Source organism: Macaca fascicularis, chromosome 17, assembly GCF_037993035.2.
Source record: "Macaca fascicularis isolate 582-1 chromosome 17, T2T-MFA8v1.1".
NCBI classification, from domain to species: Eukaryota; Metazoa; Chordata; class Mammalia; order Primates; family Cercopithecidae; genus Macaca; species Macaca fascicularis.
This window is the reverse complement of record NC_088391.1, coordinates 14,225,475-14,240,291: the sequence shown is the minus strand read 5'-3', so window position 1 is coordinate 14,240,291 and position 14,817 is coordinate 14,225,475. Positions and strand designations below refer to the sequence as shown.

Genomic DNA, 14,817 nt, shown 5'->3' with positions numbered 1-14,817 from the left:
AAGGAAGCAAAGAAAGCAATGGTGTGCACTGCCTCTGCCTACCCTCCCCATTCGGCCAGGCACAGCCATCTGCTCATCACCTCTTCTGCCCCTATATTCCTTTTGAGCCCAATTTGATTTGACTTGTTTTTAGTTTCCTAGTTAATAGTTTGTGGATCTGATCCACAGATCATAGAATTTGCTGCTTTGGCTACCCGATTTGAACCGTTCCTAAACTGGGCATCAGCTCCCAGTTCAGTTTCTGGCTAAGCCCCTTTCTTCAAGCATTTTGTGTGAGCTCCTGGCATCTGAGCTCCTGTTCTAAAGGATCTCTCCTTTCTGCTGCTCTGGCAGGTAAGTCCCTGTTGCCCCATGAGTGACAAAGGAGATTCAGCTTGGTCAGGACTGGGGACTTGGAGAAGACCACATCAGCTTGGTGAGGCCTGGGGAATCACATGTTAGCATGTGCATTTTGTATCAACTGGATCTTTGAAGAGTTGGTGAGGAGAAAGCTGAAAAAAAAAAAAGACAAAAGATGGGTTTGTGCATAAAAGCTTAGACCTGTAAGAACATTAAAGATCATCTCATCCAGCCCACATTGTATGGGGAAGAGAATTGAGGCTCAGAGAGATCTACTGATTTCCTCACCAACATTAGTACCAGGCACTTGAATTAAGGTCTCCTCATTTCTGTGTAGGCATACATAGAAAAAGTTCTTCAAGCACCAAACACATAGTCACTAGCAACACACTTTTGCTTTATTCTTCCTTAGAAGAAACTGTCAGTGAGCATTCAAATACTTTTGTTAACATTTCTTTTTAATCTCCTAAGGAAATAATACTCTTGGTATTTAAAATACAAGGTCCATTTAGGTACTTTGAAATGATGGGAACAGTATGTTTCCTCTTGGACCAACCCTACCAGGGATTCAGGAACACCTGTTCATCTTTCAACCCCTTATCCTTGGGTCCATCTGTCTACTCTCAGATTTGGTTAGCACCTGAGGTTTGATAGAGATCAGTTGGGATCAACATTGGTGATGAGTCCTCACGCTGCCACTATCTTGGGCAAATTTGCTTCTGAGCTGCAGCCAACACTCGAGGCCCCTTTGAGAGTCAAGTTTTCATCAGACTGTCCTCTAGCATCCCCAGTATCACAAGGTTCAGCTAGTGGGGAAAGGCTGTGGGTAAAGAGTCGGCTGCCAGAGGATTCTAGAACTTCCTCTCCTGCCCCCAGGCTTTCAACGCAGAGATGTATAAAAGAGTAGATACGGCCAAATGAGTCCAAGGTAACATCTGATTTCTTTCCTCAGGAGATTCAATGAGATGATGTGTCACATGTAAACGTTGAGAAGTTAAACACGAGTTAGTTACTGGAGTGGCTGCAGGCTATAATGGCATGCCATTTGAATTCAGAGCTAAGTCCAGTCTTAGCGACATCACCTAATGGCTGAGAGAGCTTGGCAACTCAGTTTTCTTTATTGAATTTTATGTTCCTGGTCTATAAAATGAGACCATGCCTGGGCTGAATTGTGTGTTCCCCACATTGACATGCTGAAGTCCTAACCCCCAGTACCTCAGAATGTGAGTATATTTAGAGACAGGGCCTTTAAAGAGAGAGCTGAGGTAAAACGAGGTCATAGCGTGGGCTCTAATCCAACATGATTGCTGTTCGTACAAGAAAAACAGATTAGGATACTGATAAGCACCGTGAGAAGATACTGGCAAAAAATAGCCATCTTAAAGCCAAGGAGAGGGGTCGTAGAAGAAACCACTGTGTTGCCATCTTGGTTTTGGACTTCTGACCTCCAGAGTTATGAGAAAATAAATTTCTGTTGTTTAAGCCCCCCAGCCTGTGGTACTTTATTACAGAACTTTGTTATGGCCCTAACTGCCCTAACAATGGAAAGATTAAAAAAAAAAAAAACTTAAATCACTTTCCGAATATAAAGCTGTCAGTAAAACACTAAAGGCAGTTACTATCCCTAAGTTTTAAGAGATTGAAGGAGTTGGAGACTTGTGGAATTGGGCAGAGCTAAAAAGTGCACAGCTATGGAAATTTCTCTAGGCCTCCAGGAATCAATGTGTTGAGAGGGTGTTTCTTGACTTGGGCTCATCTAATAGCAAGATGTGATGGAAACTGACTTGCTATGTCTGGCCAGGCTGTGTCAAGAAACCCAGACAGAAGAAAACAAGGAAACTCTTTGTACTTCATGTATGGATTAATGATTGTCTTTCAGTCCAGAAGGGGAATCTTGTCCCTTCCTTGTCACTCAGAATTCCCAAATATAGCTGAGTTGGTGGCAAATTTCTAAGAAAACGTTTTAGCCGTGAAATGAAAGTGTTACTCTTTAGGAAAAGGAAATCACCTTGGATTTTGTAAGGGGCAGAATAACTGCACTGAATTCTAGATGCTCATTTTTATTTGTGTTGGATAGGAGTAATCTTTCTAGCCTATACTTTTCAACTCAGTGTTTATTTAGTCAACCTCTTGGAGAACTGAGCACTGCGCTGGTGGAGCATTGTAGGGTGGATGGAATGCACAGAAAGCCATGAGTCCTTGCTTTGCAGCTGGTACAACATAATTGGTGTTAGACTGACAGCAGCCAGACAGTCATGCATCGAGGGAGTGTGCAAAGTAAAAGAAAAGCACGTAAGGTTAAGCAGGGAAAGAAAGTTCTGCACTTTTGTCTTTTGGTCTGAGAAGGCATCTTCTTAGCATCTGTGTAGAGGAGTCAGTAATTTTCTATTCAAAAGACATGGAATCCATTATCTAAGGTTTCACAGCAGTTTTTAATTTAGTAACCTCCTCTTCCTTCTCTCTTCCCCTCTTCCTAAGCCGTGTTATATTTTCTTTGCACAAGTTTTCATGAGCTCTGCCTTCATCAAGGGAATTGTAATGAGAACCCTCGAAAAAAGGATTATTAACTTGGAGGCTGCATATGAAAAGAACACATTTTAAAGCAACTTTTGCTTGACATCTCAATTTGTAAGTCAGTTTTGTTTTTAAATAAATAAATAAACCTAGAAGGATTGAAGCACTTTGTTTGGTAGAAATGAGCAATGCAAAAATTATAGTGAATCAGAGCATTTTATCATCAGTAGAGTGCCTTGATCAACCTAAGATGAAGGTAATGCGTAACTATAAATGGTTCCTTTTAATCAGATTAATTGTGTTGCTATTTGGGGGATGGAAGCTATAGCATCTGAAATTCAGGATAGGTAATGATGGTAAACATTACTGAAGAAACAATTATCCTGGAGGATTCATCAGGGCATTTCATTTCTCTCACTTTATAGAAGCAATCATTTCATTAGGAATTTTTATCACTAATCTGATTTTAAAAAAATGAATCCTTTAGAAAAAGATGAATTAAAAGTGCTCTCATAGAAGAAGGCATGGACTCAAATGGCTTTAAAAAAATGAATTCCTAAGTTGCAACTCACTGAGGTGGAGGCAAGGTGAAATATGTAAATAAATTAGGCTGAGGAGAGAGTAGCAGTGGTCCAGGCCTCGAAGAGATTTAAGCCAGACCTTCAAAAGGCTGGACGCCACTTCTCTATCATACTTAACAGTGCCTGAGGCAAATACTACTGCTTAGGAACCATTGCCGTCATTTCCCACTTCTCTTTCCTCCTGGTTCTCTTCCCACAAGGTGGAAGAACAGTCTGGTAATTGACATTTGTGGCTTTGGAAGACTCGCTGTACTCTGCAGTCCATGCACTGAATGCCTGGGACCCATTAGAGATCTTCCGGGAGTTCCAAGAGTTGCTGACCCCTCTTTAAATGACTTCGGAAGAGCAGGCTGCAGCTCTAGGCCTGCCAAACAGTGGCACGGCAGCAGGTGTAGCTGCGAGGTGTGGGTCGGTGCTGGTGTTTTCTTTTGGATCCCTGTTAGCAGGGAGGTCTATTTGAACTTTGGCAGTTGTGTGCAGAAGGAATATTAGGATTGGGTTAACCCAGATAAGTCTTTGCATGGATAAAGGGATGCTTTATTATTTGTTTTTAAAAAATCATTTATTTCCATAGGTTTTGGGGAAACAGGTGGTATTTGGTTACATGAGTAAGTTCTTTAGTGGTGATTTGTGGGGATTTTGGTGTACCCATCACATGACCAATATGCACTAAACTCAGTTTGTAGTCTTTTATCCCTCACCCCCCTTCCATCCTTTCCCTTTAGTCCTCAAAGTACATTGTATCATTCTTAGGCCTTTGCATCCTCATAGCTTAGCTCCCACTTATGAGTGAGAACATACAATGTTTGGTTTTCCATTCCTGAGTTACTTCACTTGGAATCATAATTTCCACTTCCAACCAGGTTGCTGCGAATGCCTTTAATTCATTCTTTTTTTAATGGCCGAGTAGTATTCCATCATACTATATACCACATTTTATAACATATATACCATACTATATACCATCGTTTCTTTATCCACTCATTGATTGATGTGCATTTGGGCTGGTTCCATATTTTTGCAGTTGCGAATTGTGCTGCTATAAACATGCACATGCAAGTATCTTTTTTTGTATAACGACTTCTTTTCCTCTGGGTCGATACCCAGTAGTGGGATTGCTGGATCAAAAGGTAGTTCTACTTTTAGTTCTTTAAGGAATCTCCACACTGTTTCCCATAATGGTTATACTAGTTTGCATTCCCACCAGCAGTGTAGAAGTGGATGCTTTATCAAAGACTTGCTTGTATCTTCCCTAGTATACAGCCTCCTAACACATCTTCTAGTGAGCAGGAAGGAAGGAAGCAGATGTGTAAATCCTGTTATAAGCACCTCCTTTAAGCACTGGGGTATAACCTTTCCATGCAAGACTGGGAGGCCTGTGCAGAAAGTGGGGACAAATGAATGAGTTGGAGATTTAATAACCAGCTTTCTGTACAACATGCTGAGGGGCTATTAACTTATTTTTCTTTATTTAAACTCTTACAATGAAATAAATGTATATCTATTTTATAATATTGAAGAAATGAAGATAAGCAAAACTGAGCAAATAAGAGCGAACTGAACACTTTTCACCTGAAGATGACCACTGTTAATATGCCAGGACCATCCTTCTGAGCTCTTTTCTTTGCTTATCCATCTACACACACAGCAAACACAGATTTACCAAATGTGATAGTTTTATTGTAACTATTGTCATTTTTAATGATTGCATAGCAGTTCTTTTAAAGATGGTACCAACGTTTTTTAAGAAAGATTTTATTGCCAGACATCTCAATTGTTTCGGGATTTCTCCTAGTGTAAACCACATTGTCCCGAACACTTTTGTAAATAATTATGCATATACATCCATGACCATTTTCTTAGCATAAATTCCTAAGGAAAATTGAGAACTTCTGATACATATTGCTAAATTGCCACCCTGAAGAGTTTATGTATTCAAAACATGTTTACTAACTGAGCAGTCAGTTTATGTCCAGGGTTGGCTATTAAATGGGGACATCCAGCTGTGAAGAAGAAAACACAACGTCCTCATAGAGATAGCCATCAAATACGTAAACACAGCAGGTTTGAATGTCACACAAGGGGAAAACCAGGAGCCACTGGAGATCCTGGCGGAAGAACCACTTCAGAGTCCCCCAGCAGCATGTGAGCAGGCCTGAGTCTCTGGGTCTTTACCAGTGCCTTCCACTATTGTTTCACTGCATTTTATATCGAAGTAAATAGAAATGAGATCCTGGACTGCACATTTATACAGGAGTACAGCCCAAGCATAAGGCACAATATACTCTTTTACGATCTCTGTCCTACTTTGGATTCAGGCTTAAGAGACCTCATTCAGAGATTTAAATTTAATAAACGGAATCAAACCTGGTGAGGAGACAGCTTCTCAGGCTACAAGGCTGGCTGGTGCTATCTTCTCTCAACCCTGTGAGGGAGGCCTGGTTTTCTTCTTGACCGAATTAGTCACTTGCACATCTGCGGGGGGGATCATCCTTCTTTCGGTCTCTTCTCTCTGGGAACATAATGAATTCATTGTATTTTATTTTTTCTCTTTCTCCTCCTCCTCCCCTCTCCTCGCCCTTCTCCCTTTTTTCCTCTCCCCTTCTACCTCCCCCCTCCTCCCCTTCCCTGCTCCTCAAGGTATCTCTTTCTTTTTCTACCTCATGAGCAACTTGATGGGGGGTTCCGTAAATGCTCAGTAGATTGTTGACTAATTGACTGAGCGCCTGAATGATGTCACCCGACTCTCTTACTGCTACCTGGCATCATTAGTGGCATTAGTTAGGATTCTGGGTTTACATTAGAGAATGCAAACTTGCTTCAAGGGGCTATTTTTGGTCATAGAAATATTAAGCCTATCTATTTAAATTTTCTTAAGTCCTTATTGCCATTAAACTCTTCCTTTATTGTCACCTTTGATGTAAGGGAAAGACTGTCAGCCGTTAGTAGTATAACAGTCTTGAATGTCAGGTTAGGGACGGGGGCTTAGGGTTTTATGTAAGGAAAGCCCCAAGTGGTAGACAGGTGGAGAAACCTCTCATTCCTGCTGCAGGCTGATGGTGGGAAGGAGAGAAGGGACTGAGTGGGGAGAAGGAAACTCCCATGCATAGGCCTGAGAGGGGTGGGTGTGTTAGGCAGGTTGAAGAAAGTGCTGAGGATGATGATTTTCTGTCTGATGCCACAGGAGGCTACAGGGGCTGCAGGGAGACGCCCTGGTTCAGAAGGTCTCAGGGAGAATGTAGCGAAGGCTCAGTGTTTAGCAAGAGCTCAGGGAGGCCTTGGCAGTGCAAGGTGGGGGTCACCGGGGTGCAGGCAGAGAGAGGCTGGTGCATGGGTTACACACTGCTGCATGGGGCTGCAGGGCCCACTTTTGTCAGAATAAGCAGTGATCAGGCAGACCAAGGACACCCTGCCAGAAGCCAGAGGAGCTCTGGCACTCCAGGAACCTCCGTTCTCCAGAGCCACAAGGCCATGAGAACTCTCTTTCCACTGTTCAACCCAACAGAGGAGAGACTGAGCAATTATCCCAGATTAGAGAAAACCAAGTACATATTCTCCCCACTAAAACCATGTAAAATTTATATTTTCTTTGTATTTAAGTTGTAGCATGAACCATATTGCAACTCTGTTAGGCTAGTTTATACATAAAGGGGAATGTACTGGTTCACAGAATCCAAAAGGTTGTAGAGAATATAGCAGTTTTAAGTTATGAGAAGGTGCAGGCTCACCTGGAGGCTGGGGCTCTGCTTTCTGTCTTCACTAACCTCTGCTTCGTGCTGCATCTCAGCTTCTTTCTTTCTCACTGCTGATCAGTTCCTTCACGTGGGGAAGTTTTATACTCTATATTTCAACCATTAGAGGAAGAGAGACTTCCCTCAAGTTTGTTTGTTTTGGCCTCAAATTCAAACTCTCAGGGAATGATTATATTGCCTGTGTTGAAGTCAGGTGTCTTACTCTTGCACATCTGTGGGGGGATCATCCTTCTTTTGATCATTCTTCTCTCTGGGAACATAATGAATTCATGGTATTTCCTTTTTTCTCCTTCTCCTTCCTCTCCTTCTCCCCATCGCTGACCCTCATCCTCAATGTGTCTCTTTCTTTTCCTATATCATGAGCAACTTGATGAGGGGTGACCCATACTTTAGTTCCCGGGTTCAGTAAATGTTCTGAACAATCAGTTGCAGCCTGGGGATGGCATTTTCCACACCTCCTCCCCTCCTGGGTCAATTGCCTACTCTTGAGCCAACAAACTATGGTCAGCGTGGTCAGGGGTTTAGGGATACAAGGCGGTTCACGGTGTCCATGTAACTGAGGGAGAGTTCCCAAGAGAAAGATTGAGTGAGGGTATCTCAGTCAGTCTGGACTGCCATAACAGATTACTACACATTGGGCAGCTTAAACAACAGACATTTATTTCTCACAGTTCTAAAGGATAGAAAGTCCTATATCAGGGTGCTGGTGGGTTCTGGTGAGGGTCCTCTTCCTGGTTTGCAGATAGCCATCTTCTTGCTATATCTTCATGTGTCAAGGGGGGGGGGAGAGAGAGAGAGAGAGAGAGAGAGAAAGAGAAAGAGAACTCTTCTCTTCTAAGTGCACTAATCCCATCATCAGGGCTCCATCCCTGTGACCTAATCACCTCCAAGTACCATCGCAATAGGGATTAGCGATTCAACATATGAATTTTAGGGGGACACAAGCATTCAGTTAATAGCATTTGGTGATGTTAAAAGCAAGTCCCAGTAATACACAACATGACATCAATCCTCTGCCAAGACATTCAGGACACCCCAGGACATTCGGGTTTCTTAGGATTGTAGGGGAGGAAAAGGTGCATGGCTGAGGCCGCTATAACAAAAGGCAGATGAACACAATGAAACCATACACAATTTATTTTACTATTTTATTTTTATTTTTTGAGATGGAGATTCTCTCTTGTTGTCCAGGCTGGAGTGCAAGGGCGTGATCTCAGCTCACTGCAACCTCCGCCTCCCATGTTCAAGTGATTCTCCTGCCTCAGCTTCCTGAATAGCTACAGGCGTGTGCCACCACGTCTGGCGAATTTTGTATTTTTAGTAGAGATGAGGTTTCTCCTTGTTGGTCAGGCTGGTCTTGAACTCCCAACCTCGGATGATCTGCCCGCCTCAGCCTCCCAAAGTGCTGGGATTACAGGCATGAGCCACTGTGTCTGGCCACAAATTTATTTTTTGTGATTTTATGTGACATGGGAGCCTTCATCAAGAAACAAAGACCCCAAAGAAACAGGTCTATTTGTGTATTTTCATGCTTAGGCTTGCTGAAGAGTGGTCAGTCATGGAGAAGTATGATTGGAGGAGAAAAGAATATGATCTAATGGTAAAAGCCAGGGGAATCTTAGCAAGCCCTGTTTTTTCTGATTCTTCTTAGTGTCTCTGTGTCTTTGGCTCCTTTCCCTTGGGTATAGGGAGGGCTTCTCTTGAATGAGAGTCTCACGACCTTCCTTAGGGAAGAAGGGTGAAGGGATGGTAGGAAGGGCCTTCCTGCTTCTGTTTTCTCAAGTGCTGATGTGCCATCTTTTGGGGTAACGTGTTTTAAATCCTATTAGGAGTGATGGAATGGTGAGTGGCTTACTCAGAGAAGTCCACAGTAATCCTACCAGTCTCCAAGATGGCCCCAGTGGTCCTTCACACATGTAGTTTTATCCCAGGCTGAATCCAGGCTGGCCTGTGTGATTAATCGAAATCGAGCACAGTTGAGCTGGTGGCATGTGGCTTACAGGGCAGGTCTTATGGGGCTTTGTAGCTTCCATTTGCTTTTACAGGTCCCTTGCTCGTGTTGTGAGCATGGTCATGCAACCCTGTTAGGGGCTCATGTGGAGAGGAACTGTGGCCTTCCACTGACAGCCAGCAGCCCTTTGCCAGTCATGTGAGTGTGCCATCTTGGAGCAGACCCCGATCAAGGCTTCAGCTAATTGCAGCTTTGGCTAACACCTGACTGCAATTTCATGAACAGCTTTTTCAAGCCAAACTAGCCAGCCAAGTAGCTCCCAAATTCCGGACCCAGAGAAACTAGTTGTCAAAGATAAGAAATATTTACCATTATTTTAAGCTTCTAAGTTTTGGGTAATTTATTATGCATGGTTAAATTAATTTTTGTACATTCCCAAATCAGGCAAGTCACGGTAAACTTTCTCATCCTTAAGTAGCCATACATAGTACCCATCTAATGTGACTCAAATAGAGAGGAAGTGGGCAGAAAATTCTACATTCTTTTCTTTGGATCCCATAGGTATTCTGTTAAAAAGATAAAGCAGAAAGAATACAGGAAACAAAGAACCCTGATGTGTATTTTACCTAGTTTGCTAATATCACTGGAATGCTAAGAAAGGAAATGTCAAGCATAGCACATTGAAGGAAAAAAAAAACACTAAAAAAGTAAAAAGTATTCAGAATATGTGAATTTTCATCCCAACTTTCAGCCAAGTCATTAAGCTTTTTCTGCTCCAACCTCCCTGGGTTACTCAAGGATCACATGAGATAATGAACACGGAAGCTCTCTATAACTTTTAACACCTTGCAAATATCACATCGTCAATGTTAGAATCATGAGGACAAAGGGTGTGAATGTGGGTTAGAATTGGAAACTGGGAGGAAGAAATAAGAGAAAACCTGTTCATTTCCTTCTCTAATACAAATAAGTTTCCTGATAATAGAAAAATACTTTTAGTCAATGTTGAATATTACCTTAATATTGTTTGGGAACATTTCTGTGTGTAGGAAACCTCGAAATAAGATCTCCATTTGGCCCATGAATTACAGAGTTGCTAATAAGCGGATTCCTAACAATTCTGTCTCCAGGCATTCTCCTGACATCCCACAGCTGTGCGATTGCAGGGGGATCTGAGAGTTCCAGCTCCCGCTAGAGCTGTGCCACCCACTGATATATAACCCGCTGGAAGGTGTTATCTGTATCAGTCTTCCCATGGAGACCCCATACCTCAGCAGGTATATTTCATGAGTGAAGGTATAACTGATGAATCTTCTAATTTTATAGTCTGAAATGGGATGATAAAATGCTAGATTTATAGATATTGTTTCATTGTGTACAACACTCACGTTTCTTATTCCCATCTGGTGTGAAGAAAAGAAATTTGTTCTCCCTTTATCGTGTCATGCTGTTAAATGTACATTGCTAAGATCTTGAGGAGTGGAAGCATAGCTATCCACCAGCATAAGAGATGTGGTGCTGTGGGCGATACTTTAATGCCAGCAGAGCTTAACCAAAGGCATTTTATTGCCATTGCAGTTATTTTTTATTTTGGAAGGGGAAGATAAACCTTTATGTCCTGGCTTATTAACAAAACCTACCCTCAAATTAGGATGAGCTTTTTTAGATATGCAGTTGTCTGCTGATTCTTCCCCAAATTTCATGCTACTAAATGTGCAGATTGCTTCATTGTTGTAGAGCATTAGAAATTCTGCCCAAGGAGTGCATTTTCAATTGTAGCCTTATCAGGTGGCCTTTCTTTGGCCATGCAAAGTGGCTTCTTACAGATTTTAATGCATTGAAAATAGAAGTTTCTCTCTTCTAAAACCAGAACCAAAAGTTCCTGCCAGTACCTGACAGAGGCTGCCCTTTGTGACTTCCCAGATCCCATGTAAAGAACATGTCCTCATGTATGCTCTTATATTTAGCATGCTTCCATTAATGTGTCACTTCTCTTATGGAAGAACAATTAGGCATTCATCTCGCTAAAATAGAGGAGAAGCATAAAAATACAAGCATCACAAAGGAGATGAGAGAGGACAAATAAAAGAAAAAGAATGTGTCTGTGTTATTCAAAATCATGACATTCAAATAACACCAGTCTCTATATAAGGCCTTGGGGAAAAAAAAAGGAGGAGAACGCAATGCAAAATGAATTTCTAAAAGAAATTTGTGAAGGAGTGATATCTATCACAGAGCAGATCCTCTTTTAAGGATTGGCAAACTTATTTAAATATTTAAAATTTAAATGGGCAAAACTTCAGTAGTCATTTTTTAAAAATTTTTTATGTTTTCTTCTGAGACAGAGTCTCTCACTGTCACCCAGGCTGGAGTGCAGTGGCACAATCTTGGCTCACTGCATCTTCCACTTCCCAGGTTCAAGCGATTCTCCTGCCTCAGCCTCCTGAGCAGCTGGGATTACAGGCGCCCATCACCACACCTGGCTATTTTTTATTTTTGTATTTTTAGTAGAGATGGGGTTTCAGAATGTTGGCCAGGCTGGTCTCAAACTCCTGACCTCAAGTTATCCACCCACCTCAGCCTCTCAAAGTGCTGGGATTATAGGCATGACCCACTGCGCCCAGTCCATCTTGTTTTTAATAAACCACTAAATACGTTCTTTATATATATGTATATGTATGTTTATGTATTGTGATAAATAATATCTTCATTATAGAAAGAAATTGAAGCACCTGTTTCTCAATTACATTAAAAAAGAATCTGGTTTCCCTTGAATATTGGTGTATGTTTCCCTTGAATATTGGTGTATATTTACCTTCCATCAAAAATATTTACCTATTAATTACAAGAGACTTTTGAAAGATCTCAAAGTGATGATAGGAAGAGGAAAATAAATATGTAGTAGAGAGATTTAAGGAAGAAAAATAATAATGGCTAAGGCTGGCAGTTATTCAGCACTTATTTTGTGCCAGACACATTTATGTATTTATGTATTATCTCATTTAATACAAATGGTCTTATTTCAATGTCACTGCCATTTTCACAGGGTTCCAATTGGAGAGACAGAGAAACAGACACTCGTGATTCAGATGCTTAATGAATAATTATAAAATGAACTGGGCGAAATGATAGTGACTTGGGAGATAGAGGGGACTGCAGGGTCAGAGGAGGCTTCTTTTGGGAGGTGACATTTGGAGTGAGTGACTGGGGAGAGAACGGCATGAAATGGGGTTGGGCTGGACATTGAAGAAGTAGCCTGCCTCTTCCTCAGATGGTGAACATCTTTCCATCTATAAAAGCAGGACTATGCATTTTACTGGCTGCATAATCTTCTACTTAATAGTTGTGACATGACTTCTTATCTCTTATTTTTGAGCACTTAATTCCATGTTTTGCTGCTATAAACAGTGCTATAGAGAACTGCCATGTTCACACATCCTGAGCCCTCCAGATTATTTCCCTTAGATAAATCCCCAGAAGTAAGATTTTGGAGTCAAAGTGCACAGGCCTTTACCATTTTATCCCACATTTTACCCCTATGTGACTTGCCATGGCAGTGGCAGGACTGAAACCCAAGGCTGTTTGACACAAGCCAAGGTTCCGACCACTCGAAGGCTCCTGTAATCCCATCGGGAGCTCCTCCACTATGACTTTTCTCTTACCTTTAAATATTTGCCAACTTGGAAATTTAGGAATTTCACAAATTCTTATCAGGTCTCTTTCCACATGTTCAATACTGAAGTTATTATCTTCTTTAACGACCAAAAAAAAAAAAAAAATCCAACCTCCTGTTTTGTATTCTTGTTTATTTGATTGTTATCACCATCGTCCTGGTCACTGAGACTGGGGATCTTACTGGAGTGTCCCCCCTTTTCTTTTTTCTTTCTTTCTTCCTTTTTTTTTTTTTTCTTTCTTTTTTTTTTTTTTTTCCTGAGACGGAGTCTTGCTCTGTCACCCAGGCTGGAATGCAGTGGCATGATCTTGGCTCACTGCAACCTCTGCCTCCCAGGTTCAAGCGATTCTCCTGCCTCAGCCTCCCAAGTAGCTGCCATTATAGGCATGTGCCACCACGCCCAGCTAGTTTTTGTATTTTTAGTAGAGACAGAGGTTCACCATGTTGGGCAGGTTGGTCTTGAACTCCTGACCTCAGGTGATCTGCCTGCCTTGGCCTCCCAAAGTGCTGGGATTATACATGTGAGCCACTGCGCCCAGCCTGTCCCCTCTTTTTCACCAGCCACATCCCGTCGTCCATCACACTTTTTCCACTCTTCCTCCTCTTTCTGGGATCTGACCCTCCCCTCCAGCTGCACCACCACCAACACCCTGCTGGTCCTTTCCTCTTTCATATATTCTACCTTCAATGTTTCTTGGAGTCTCGTATTGCCAAACTTCACAGTGTCTCTGAGGGATCTTTGTAAGAGGAAATATATGGAAAAGATCATGTGAAACCCCAGCTTAAACTCTTGGCATGCCCCTTGCTACCACAATCTGTACACTATCAAATGGACAATGCCATCACGTGGTATGCGGGTCCCCCACAGTCTGGCCCATCTGCCTTCAACCTCCCTGTGTCACTCCTTCCATGACAACCCCTGCAGTGCTGCCAGTCTCCAGGTGGTCGAGGCTGTGCTCGTCTTTTCTGATTTTGCTCTGCCTGGTGCGTCTTTCCTTTTTTAAGATGTGTCTTATTTTCTCCTGTGTGATGTCTTCACTAGCCTCCAGGGTCATTGCCTGGCACCTTGTCCTGTATTAGTCAGTTCTTGCATTGCTGTAAAATAATACTGACACTGGGTGATTTATAAAGAAAGGGGTTTAATTGGCTCACGGTTCTGCAGGCTGTACAGGAAGCACAGTAGCATCTGATTCTGGGAGGTCTCATGGAGGAAGGCAAAGCGGAGCAGGCATCTTGCATGGCAGGAGCAGGACCAAGAGAGAGCAAGGTGGGAGGTACCACACGTTTTGAAACAACCAAATCTCACAAGAACGCACTATCGCGACTACAGCACCAAGTGGTGATGGTGCTAAACCATGAGAAACTGGCCCCGTGATCCAGTCACCTCTCGCCAGGCCCCACCTCCTGCACTGGGGATTATAATTTGACATGGGATTTGGGCAGGGACACAGACCCAAACCATCTCACCCCCTTCATGCCTCGTGCATAGCACCATCAGAGCAACGTGAGAGAAATTTTCTTTCCTGGAGGCCAAATGGCAAACCTGAGTCTGGGTAGTGGATAGAAGAAATACATTGTAATTCTCTTAGTAAATGTATCAGGTGGGGGTAACGAAAGTACCTGCAGCATGAGGTGGTGATGTGAAAAGTACCTGCAGCATGCGACAGAATGCATGTAAAGCCCTTAGATCCATGCCTGGCTCACCATAAGCACTCTGTTTGTGCTAATTATTGTGGTTGTCAATGTTATTATCCATTCAAAAAGCATTTCTGGTCCAATGGATATTGTAATAAGAGAAAAGCACAAATTTACAGTGAGCTAATGAGTGAGTACCAAAAAGATGTAGAATAAAAAGAGGGCTGTTTCTTTCCCAAAGGATATCAAATGGTGCTGCTGTGCCTTAATATAGAAATGATATTTAGGTGTCTGAGATGATAGAATAATAATAATTATCCTTATTGTGATGATGATGACAGCAATAATAATAATAATAATAAGCCTGATAGT

The 14,817-nt window shown here is 42.2% G+C and overlaps 1 protein-coding gene across 2 annotated transcripts in view; it reads right to left on the bottom strand.

The window, feature by feature from the left end:
• RFC3 (replication factor C subunit 3) overlaps positions 1-14,817 on the bottom strand; it is a 739,896-nt gene that overhangs the window by 13,095 nt on the left and 711,984 nt on the right. The window contains exons 11-12 of one of the 2 annotated variants that reach the window (XR_010582549.1): positions 7,163-7,436; positions 5,802-5,946 (exon numbers count right to left, since the gene is read on the bottom strand). The gene's annotated coding sequence lies outside the window, so the exon portion shown is untranslated. The remainder of the gene's footprint in view (positions 1-5,801; positions 5,947-7,162; positions 7,437-14,817) is intronic. The other variant, XR_012426813.1, reaches the window with a different exon arrangement.